The sequence below is a fragment of the Anser brachyrhynchus genome (genome assembly GCF_964034855.1).
Source record: "Anser brachyrhynchus genome assembly, chromosome: Z".
Taxonomy (NCBI): domain Eukaryota; kingdom Metazoa; phylum Chordata; class Aves; order Anseriformes; family Anatidae; genus Anser; species Anser brachyrhynchus.
The window spans coordinates 56,380,383-56,391,906 of NC_137697.1; positions in this window are offsets into that span (position 1 = coordinate 56,380,383).

Consider the following 11,524-nt stretch of genomic DNA (forward strand, 5'->3'; position numbering starts at 1 on the left):
TAGACTTTCTCAACATGTTATTGTAATGAGCTAAAGTAGGTCAAAATTTCCACCTACGTTGTCAGTGACCTTTTATTATTATGCCTTGTTTTCAATCTTGGCATAACACGCTTTTTTTCCTAACAAGCTGAATTTACTGCAATTGAAAACATATACATATAGTACGTTTGTATATCCATTGAATATATACATAAAAACATGAAAAAGAACCATCGATGTTAGCAATCCTTGCTAGATTATAAATGTGTCTCATGGAAAGCTTAATTATCATATACCCAAAGTTTTATTTTGTTTCAGGGAATACAGGAAACTGATACTGAAACTGATAATGATACCCTGACTGATGTTCACAAAGGACAGCGCTAGTTCTGGTAGTAGGAATTCTGAATAATGACTGAGATATTGTATTGTTAGACAGTATAGTCTGTTCATCAGAGCACTAACAGTTGTGAAATGTTGCTATGTATAGTACGATATAAGTAAAAATGCCATGAACAAATTCAATCAAATGGTGCCACACTCATGACAGAGGAATCATAGATATTAAAATGCAGTATAAGCTTCTCATAAACATTGTCAACGCTTAGTGTATTAGATGGATATCAGCTGCTTGTGCAGACAACAAGCAGCAGAATCTAAGCCAGAACCCTGAAGGTGGAACAGGATATTACATCCAATGTTAAATCTTCATTCCATTTTTGGCCTACAGATAAAAGACTTCAGTTATGAAGACCACATTTTTGCACTGAGTAGCACCTGACACTTACTTATTTGTCACATATTTGTGACCAGAGTTACATATTGTAGAACAGACAAAGCTTCATTCCTCTCTGTAGAAGCTGTTATTTTGTCCTTCCTTTTCTGTTTATTGCTGTGATTAAAGGAGGAAAAGTCCTGGTACGTGCAAGAGCATATGTTTGTGTGAAATATATCTAATTAATTGCCTGAATAGCTGTAGACAGAATTGATGAGCACTAGTGGAATAGATAGGAATTAAATCCAGGGGAGAAGGGATTATGTTCTGAGGAAATCAATGTTTCATATAGATAAATCCTTAGGCTTCTCAGCTATTATTTGTGGAATGCATTTAAAATACATCATGCACAATATGTTCGCACCCAATTCTCAAATAATTCATAAAAGTATTCAACTCAGAAGACTGGACAGATTGTAAATGTCCTCTACATCTAGCTAGTGTTTTGTATTTGACCTAAAAAGACAGTGACCTTTGCCAAAGCCTTCACTGTTGTTAGCTCTTCTGACATCAAAGTGAAGTGAAATCAGAGTTTCAAATGAATGTTGTCCTCCTTTTCCTTCATGGCTGTTTTGAAGATGCTTGTGGAATGATGTGTAAAAAGACAGGCTGAATAATGCTGTCCCTAAAGAATTAATGTCTCCAGAATAAGGAGTTTTGAAATGAGTATTGCTTTGCTTGGACATATGTGGAGAAGAAAGAGATTATGGTAGTAAGTGGCTGGCCCATCCTAGCAGCAAATTAAAATTGTTTCTGCTCATCTGGTCACCAAGTGAGGAATGAAGCCCAGAATCTTCATGTTCCCAAAGCACATAATACATAGGTCATGGTATGCCTGGCACTTCATAAAGATAAACAAAAAATATTCCTCTACCTCTTTAATATGGCAACGTGCAATAACAGACTTGCACAGACTGGGTACAAGTCTAATAGTTTCAACCAGGGAGTGTGACTTTTTCCTGATGAACAAAATTTTTCTTCTAATACCTTTATCTCACTGGCCTGAACACATCATGTTATAGGCAAATAAAGAAAAATCTTTTGTGATTTCAATATCCATCTATTAGAAATAGACATTTCAGAACACAATGTTTTGCCATGCCCTGCTTCTGTTTCTTTTATCTAAGATGATTTATGAATTTCCTGTTAAAATTGACAATAATGCTACATTCTGAAATGGAGGGAATATACTACAAGTATTCTAGTAAACGCTCTGTATCAAATATGTATTTTTAAATATTATGGGGAATATTTTAAATTAAAAATCATAAGTGCTGTACACAGCTCTCTAGGAGAGGTCATATCTGCAAATAGCATCTCAGATATAGAAATGAAAAAGTCTTTAAAAATGCTGATAGTCTATTCTGTTCCAACTTTTAGTTAGATTAAAATTAATTTGGCAGTGAAACAATGTATGTAACTGCTAGGGCTGCATGGACAATAATTTATTATTTAATGGCAGATCTTCCCATCCTGACAGCAAGAGTAACATCAAATAAACAAAGAACTCTAAAATGCCAATCAACATAGTAGAAAAAGAAGACTTCCAGAGAAAGAGAAGAAATCAAGTCCCAGTGAAGAGAAATATTTCTACATTTGCGTTTTACTTCTAAGAGTTCTACACACAATGGAAGAATGCTGGTTTAATCCAGAATCTTCCTTAGTAATAATAATAATAATAATAACGATAACGATAATAAATCAAGAAGGTGGATAAATATGTAACAGGAAAAGATTTTTTTTTTAACAAAAGAACTCTCTGAAGAGTAAAGAACTAAACTGAGAGCCCTGTAGGCTAGCTGAATCAACTGAGCAACTTTTCTTTAATTATAACTATATTTTGGTTCCGCAAAACAAGAATTTAACCCTTCCTGCATTTTGTTGATATAGCAAGATAATATCTTGATTAGATTTAAGGTACTTCCAGGACCCCAAACTCTTCGTTTTTAAAAGAGAACTTCTGTTACAGAAAAAAAAAAAAAACAACAACAACAAAAAACATTGTGAGGAAGAGGTGACAACTCCCAATGGAGACCATCATAGACAGTATTTTGTTGAATCATAGCATCATAGAGTCATTTAGGTTGTAAAAGAATTCTAAGATCATCAAGTCCAATTGTTAACCTAGCAGCCCATTCCAATACATCACAACTTTTTCAGTGAAGAATTCTTTTCCTAATTTCCAACCTAAACCTCTCCTGGCACAAATTGAGGCCATTTACTCTTGTTCTATCACTTACTGTTTGGGAAAAGAGCCCAATCTCCACCTTGCTACAACCTCCATTAACGTAATAGTAAAGTACAGTCATACTCCCTGCCTCCCCAGAGCATCCTTTTCTCCAAGCTAAACAACCCCAGCTCCCTCAATCACTCCTCATAAGACCTGTTTTCTAGACCCTTCACCAGCTTCATTGTCCTTTGGACCATACTTCAGCACCTCAATGCTTTTCTTGTAGTGAGGGGACCAAAAATGAACATAGTATTTGAGGTCTGACCTCACCAGAGCCAAGTACAGAGGGACAATCACTTCCCTAGTCCTGCTGGCCACACCATTTCTGATACAAGTTAGGATGCTGTTGGCCTTCCTGGCCACCTGAGCACACTGACGGCTCATGTTTAGTCAGTGATCAACCAATACCCCCAGGTCCCTTTCCTCCAAGCAGCTTTCCTGCCACTCTTCCCCCAGCCTGTAGCATTGCATGGGGTTGTTGTGCCCCAAGTGCAGGACCAGCACTTAGCCTTGTTGAAACTCAAACAGTTGGCCTCAGCCCGTCGATCCAGCCTAGCCAGATCCCCCTGCAAAGCCCTCCTACCCTAGAGAAGATCAACACTTGTGCCTAACTTGGTGTCGTCTGTGAACTTTCTGAGGGGGACACTCAATCCCCTTGTCCAGATGACTGATAAAGACATTGAAGAGAAGTGGCCCCAGTACTGAGCCCTGGGGGACGCCACTCATGGCAGGCCTCCATCTGGATTTAACATGACAACTCTTTCAGCCCAGCCACTCAGCCAGTTTTTACCCAGTGAGGCATACACCCAACCAAGCCATGAGCAGTTTCTCCAGAATAATGCTGTGGGAAGCAATGTCAGAAGCTTTACTAAAGTCTAGGTAGACAACATCCACAGCCTTTCTCTCATCTACTAAGTGTGTCACCTTGTCATAGAAGGGGATCAGGTTTGTCAAATGGGAGGTTACATTCATTTTTTTATCATCATACATTTAGATGTTTTTGGATGTAGTTTCACAATTATAAGTAGGGAACTTATCAAAATAGAAAGAATAAGTCACCTAATTGCTTTAAAAGCATAAAGAAGATCAGTTTTCCTTTGATAAGGAGATCAGATATCCTTTTATATCATTGCTTATAAACCTAATAGAGAATTAAATGTCTCCTGATCATTTAGTTATATTTCAAGTCCATTTTTCCAAACATATAAACTGCAAGATGTCTTCAGAGAGGATCCATGAATTTTGCACAACATAAATTTCAAGTTATGTTCCATATCTATGCTGTGAAATTTAGGGAAGGAAACAAGGTACCTCTATCCATTTTTTTGTATTTATGATCTCTTCAGAAGAAAAAGAATACTGCAATTCGTCCATCCAACATCAAACCCCAAGATTTTAATGCACATTATGAACTTGAACAAACCTCCAGAAGTTTCTTGCCTGTAGGGCATCAGTATTTCCAGCATTATCAGTGTAAGGGAGGAGCTGTTGAGCACTTTCATCTATTACCTGGAAGCAAAAAACATACTAGGTGTGTATAGGATACAAAGACTGGCAGAGAGAAATGTACTTATGTAGAGAAAAAAGAGAAATTCAGAACAGCCAAATCTAGGGTAAACCAGAACTGTGACAACACCAGTAGGATCACAGTGGACAAGAAATAGAACATGTACTTTGAGGCAGGAAAAAATAATAATAATAATAATAAAAAATTGAGTAGTTTACAGAAAGGAAGACAAAGGTTTTTCCCTTTCCATAGTGCTTTGGTGAGATCAACAACAGAGTAATGCATGCAGTCCTGGCCCTACTTAAAATTAAATATCACAAATTGAAGAGCTTGCAAAAATTGAGGCAGTACATGGGAAAATTGACTCATTTGTAAGAGACTTCACTTGATCAAAAAATACATTATGAAAACATGTTAAAGAATGACTTGCTCCTTAATAACTGACCTACAGAATGAGGTGGACAGCAGGATGTCCCCAGTTCTTGGGGGTCCAGTCTGTGGGAAATACTGAGTTCTTTGCAGTCAAATGCCATGCTGATGGTAACATAGTCCAGAAGGACTTTACAAAAGGTGAATGAGCAAAAAGGTGATATAAGAACTTCAGCAAAGACAAATTTATGGTGATGCCTGTCAGGAAAAATTATCTAGATCTTGCCTGCAAGATTCTGAGCTCAGATTTGGCAGTTACAACTCAGGAATAGGATCTTGGAATCACCATTGAGAGCTTTCTGAAAGCTTTGGCTCCATGTCCACTGGCAAATAAGAAACTCAAGAAAGTGTTGGTCATCATCACAAAGGGCAGTAAGAAAAGAGATGTGGTTCTATCCATTTTGCTGCTATCTAAGACTTTGGCGTATTTGCATCTTGGGTACTCTGGGCTGTTCTGGTCTCTGCATCTTAATAAGGAAGTAGTGGAGTCAGAAACAAGGTACTGAGGAATGTGACCTAGGGGATCAAGGAAATGGAGCAACTACCCCCAGGAGTAGTTGTTTTGCCAGGGAAGGAGGTGGAAGAGGGATACAAAGTTTACAAAACAATAAAGGCAATAGATAAGGTGAATGCAGAATGATTACTCACCAAATCTGACAAACCCCAGATAGGGGACACCCAGTGAAACTGAGAGATCATAGAATCATAGAATAGATTGGAGGAGACCTTAAAGATCAGTTATTTCCAACCCCCATGCCATGGTCAGGGACACCACCACTAGATCAGGTTGCTCAGGGCCTCCTCCAACCTTGTCTTGAACACCTCCAGGGATGGGGCATCCACAACTTCTCTGGGCAACATGTTTTAGTGTCTCACCACCCTCTGAGTGAAGGATTTCCTCCTAACCTCTAATCTAAATGTCCCCTCTTTTAGTTCAAAACCATTCCCTCTTTTCCTGTCATTATCTGCTTGAGCAAAGAGTCACTGTCCATCTTTTTTATAAGCCCCCTTCAAGTACGGAAAAGCCGCAATGAGGTCACCCTGGAGCCTTCTCTTCTTTATGCTGAACATCCCCAGCTCTCTCAGGCTTTCTTCATAGGAGGGGTTCTCCAGCCCCTTGATCATCTTCGTGGCCTTCCAGTGGAGCCATTGTAACAGATCTGCTTCCTTGTCCTGGGGACCCCACGCAGTACTCCAAGTGCGGCCTCACAAGGGCAGAGTAGAGGGGGATGATCACATCCCTTGACCTGCTGGCCACTCCTCAATTTAATACACATATAAGTAGGTGATTTATTTATTTATTTGTTTGTTTGTTTGTTTGTTTGTTTATAGAAGGTATAGTGAATATCTGGAACTTGTTTGCTGCAGATGGTCAGGGAGGTGAACAGCTTCGTATGGTTCAAAGAGGGACAAGGTAAAATTACGGACAACAGGTCCATTAAAGAGATATTGGAGGAAGAGGCAGGAAGGTGTCTTCCCTTAATGATTATGGATGCCGGGAGAGTACAAGGGGTATGCACTACAGATAGTAACTCAGGCTTGTACCCTAAATCACTTATCAACCACCTCCAGAAACAAAGCATAAAGCCAGCAGTATTATTTGTCTAACCCAGAGATGCTTCCTTATGTGGCCCTTGATAAGTTTTGCTCAGCAAGATTTATTCTAACTTTTTATACTATCAAAAGTCCCATATAGTTACCAATAATAAAAACTCAGTCTGCTATCTGTATGAAGCTGCCAAAATCAAAAATGAAAAAAACAAAACAAACACACACACACACACAAAAAAAAAAATGTAGTCTTAAAGTCAGCTGTTCTATAGCTTTGCAACAACAGAAATCTTCAACATATGCAGTAACACTGGAAAAAGAGATCAAGAGATTGCTGCCTCCCAGTGAGACTCCATATTTTATTCTCTACCAAACATGAAAGTAACACAATAATCCTGACATTTAAAACATATGCTTATGATGAGTTTCAGAGGTACTGATCATCAGAACAATATATCAGAATTATTCAGAGAATAGATGGCATGGTATAGATGGCCATGCATAAGCCCTGGAAGATAATAATTCCAAACCCAGTGACAAAATTTTATAGCTGTAAAATTGTTTATCTATATACACAAACATAGTATGGCAGGATTAATGCCTATTTATCCACCTCTTTTACTTTTTTGGTCTGTTTCTTTAATTTAATCTCTTTAATTAGCAGCACCAAATAGCTGGCTGATAGCAATCAGGTAGCACATCTCAGAAAAAAGGCAGAAATCAACTGCCACACAATGACTCATTAAATCATGCCTCAGTGGAAAGTCAAATAAAGGCAAATATCATTTGAAAAATAGTTTTAAAACTACTATAAGACATGTGCCACAAATGCAGAGATGTGTATGCTACTCCTTTTGTCAGTGTCAGCTCTATTAATCTTCTACTTCAAGGAGATACTTCCATGAATATTCATGTTAATATATACAACATGTAAGTGCATCTTATCAGGCCGAGAGAGAAACCTATGAGCAACAAGGCTTATTTCTTCTGTGCACTGTTATCGTGATGATAACTAAAAACCCAATTTAACCAATTATACTACCAAACCAAAAACAAATATTTTCATATAGCGATTGAAATATAATTTAAATTGTTCAGTAATGATTAAATTTCTAGCATACTTTGAAAAGGTACCTTTTTCTATCATATACCCAATTGCAAAAGTCTTCTTTTAAAATATCAACAGGAGCTTTATTTGTTAATATATGATCTGTTCTGTGTTATAAGATGTTCCCACATGGATGTAAGTTACAGTAAAACATTATGGTACTTCTGCCCCAGTTTATGTCTTCATGCTAGTCTTTCTCATGTAGAATGTTTCAGGGTACTTTGGTCTACTCTTTTTTTTTGAGAGCTGCTTACTCCTTTACATTTACTATCTTAAAAACAATTGACAAAATTCATGTCATCTTTGTATGGATTCTTATATGACTGCATGCATTCATGACTGAAGTCCCTCCTCTCAGCCATCAGGCCAGGTCTGTTTGTATGCCACATCTACACCCACTGTTGTTAATGTTGGTGTGCTCCAGACCTCGTGCCCCAGAGTAGGTGACTAGATGGGTGATAATAAATTGCCTCAGGGATGATCCAGATTATCAGACCAGGAAGGCATCATCTGGCAATAGCACAGCAACAAATTTCACACCCATTCACAATGAATCAATTGCTGAGCACAAGACAAAAGCCCTAGCTCTCCATCATGCTACATATGTACAAGAGTGATAAAAGGATGGATACAACCTTCTGTGGTTTCCGTGCTCTCATAAACTCTTCATGGAGACATATCCCAGACATTTTAACCTGCCTAATGGTTTTGTTTGTGCATTCCTGTGTCAACAGGAAAACTAAACACATTTAAGTCAAAAGTAAATATACTTAAATATTTCGGTTTTCCAAATTTATTATTTTTTTTAATATGTGTAACAGAAATAACACATGAAGCAGTGATAATCTGAACACAGACAGGTGTATGGCATGATCATTTTATTAATACTAGTAAAGAGAGTTCCATCTTTTGGGATTTTTTTTTTTTTTTGAAATTGAACCAGAAAAGATTTTCCAACCTAACTTTTTATTTCCAAAGTATGTGGACCTAATGAAAAAAGCACTTAAAACATTAATGTGGATATCTGTTGTTTTGATTCAAAAGAGACATTAAAAAGAAGAAAATATTTTCATTTTTCGTTTTCAAAGATATTTCCTTATGATAAATATTTCATTTATGTAACACTTATACGTTTACGTTATTAAAAATTTTAACCCAAATTGTCTGATGGGAACATTTAATTCAACGAAGACTTTTTTTTCTATTTTTTTTTTTGTTGTTGTTCCAGCCTGCAAATGGTAAAGATAAATAAAATACAGCCCTCTACTTTGTTGATAGAGGATGTGATTAATATCCAGAGAATTCAGCGCTCTATGAACCTCATACTCATCTTTCTGTTTATTAAAACTGAAAACATGCCCTTAAGATTATACTTTAGCTCTTAATCTCATTAATTGCTCCACTGGATTTTGATTTAAATCAGATAGAGAAACCTCTGTTCCAGGAATCCTCGTGGAAATGGCAATCTCTACCTAAACACTTTCAGGCAAGAAAAGAGTTTCTAATGAAATTCTCTCTGCTTTCCATCTCTAGAGAAATCTGTTTCTAATGTCTCTAACATCTAATTGTAAGAAATGTTTGAGAATTTTTTTTTAAACAAGCATGTAAACTTTCTGATGATACAACTTTAAGCAACATCTGGCTCCATGTGTAAAGCCACTACATATCTTGCCCTAACCACACACAGAATATCATTTATTTGCCGTGTTCTGGCCACAGACTCCTACTTGCATGTGCCACTTCTCCAGCAAGGTCATGAACAAAGGACCTGAGCCCTCTCTGCACAATGAAAGCTCAGGTCACTCCACATCTCCAAGGGGTCTTTGTTTTTCTTTTCTCCTCCTCTCTTCTAGATGCTCCAGGCATGTCCTTCTGGTTTTGGAAATCTGCATTTCCCATCTTTCTAGTTTTGTGCCAGGTTTCATACTGAGGGCTCAAGGTGCTCACTTGTCCCACTTTCTTTCATAAAATCTACCCGAGTCCTCTCTCAAAACCTTGCCTCCCTCCACCCCAGACACCAATGCTCATGGGCCCTATATGGTTCTTCTTTCTATTAAATATTATTTATTCTGGCCCTGCTCACTTTTTCTCCTGTTGTCAGGACTATATTAACCACTCTCTTTCTAACTGTTCTAAATCGTATTCATCTGGAAGTTCTCCGAGTGCTTGCATTATGTATTTGTTCCTGTGCAAATGTACCATTTCCTCCCTTGCCTCCCCTCTCACTGTTGTTACCTGCTTGGTTCCTGCCTCACCATGTATTCCCCAGACACATGGAAAACACACTTTTTTCCCCATGAGAGGTTTCCCACATCCTATTTTACACCTTATCTTTCTACTTGAAAAAAAACCCTTTGTGGTGACAACATTTTAGAGTGGTGTCAGCCACAATCTTCTGGGACGAGGACAACCAGGACAGGGAGGAGGTATGCCATCCAGGCACAGTCTTTCTCCCCAGTTCCATTTTCTGATTCCTGACAAAATTGACAGGATCATCCATTTTGCTACCACTTTGCACATACATAGAAACAGCCAAAAAACATTAGACTGCAATGCAGGTCCTCAGTCCTTGACCACTAAGGAGAACTTGGCAGCTAATATACAATAGTGTATATTCTCAGCAAGTAGAGAAAGTAATCTAAATATCTTAATTGAATAATAATAAGATGCTTCATTTTTATGAAATTGGCCTGAACTAAATATTGTTTTTCAAGATGAACTGTTTCCGTTTATCAGCAACAATTACATCCTGAGCTAAAAACAAAATTGAGGCTGAGTCCTAAGTTGTTTGTTACCCAGGGATCATGCAATTATTAACAAGTTAACAGGAAATTCAAGTTATAATTATACAGAGATGTCTAGTAATTACATCTTTGGAGGCATAATTGGCCTAAAAAATAATAGTGATATTTTAGCTGTAAAAAAATGCTAAATGGAAGCAGTCAAAATAATTGTGGACCTACAGAAGATTAGCTGAGATCAAAAGATTGAATTTAAGTGTACCATATAAAAGTATCCATAAAGCCATTGTAATGCTGTGCGTGAATAATTTCACAGCAGTCTTAAGAAATAATTGATCAGTGAGATCACCTAAAAACTGACTGTGCTGTGGCATCTTTTACAGCATAGAGTCATTCCTTTTGACTATTTTTATTTTAACTCACTTAATTTTTACCACAGGGAGGATATTAATTTTGTTCTTGCATGTTTCTTTTATTAGTTAAAAAGAGATCAAAGAGAAGTGCCACAACTGAAATGAGAAAACATTACTATGAAGCTGTGGAAAACAAAATTTCTTATTACTGAAATCCAGATCAAAATACTTTAGGTCTTTTTAGGGAGACATCTTTTGTTTGCATATAATCAACTGAAATAATCTTGATCTTATTATTGCAACACTTATATGATCACTTAATGCTACTGATTTCTAGATAAAACAGGTGAAGGAAAATGGTGGATATCCATCTGTGATCTGTGAACTGGACAGCCAACTTCCTACTGGGCCACTGCTTCCCCAGCCCCCTGTAGTCCTGCCTCCCTTCCCCACCCCAAAAAAAAAAAATAAAAAAATCCATATCTAGAATTCTCCAGCCTTCGGCAAATAGACTGTATTCAACCCCCAGTTCCCAGAAAAACATTTCAACAAATGACTAGTTGTTAACATCACTGTAAAGTAGAAAAACAATGTATATTCTGGATGATAATTTTTCAAGTAACTAAGAACAGTGTTTACATTTCAGGTTTCATTTTCAGGCTTTCAGCAAGCAGTTTTTCAGCAGAGTTCGTAGGATTTTCCTCTGAAATTTTACTTTTTTTTTTTTAATTGAAATTTTAAAATCTCATTGTTATAGGGCTTGAAAGAAAAGGTATTTCAACAATCTGAAAATTGACTGAAATAGGTTGGAATTTTAGTTTGATGAAGCACAAAGGACATTCTGTTCTTCC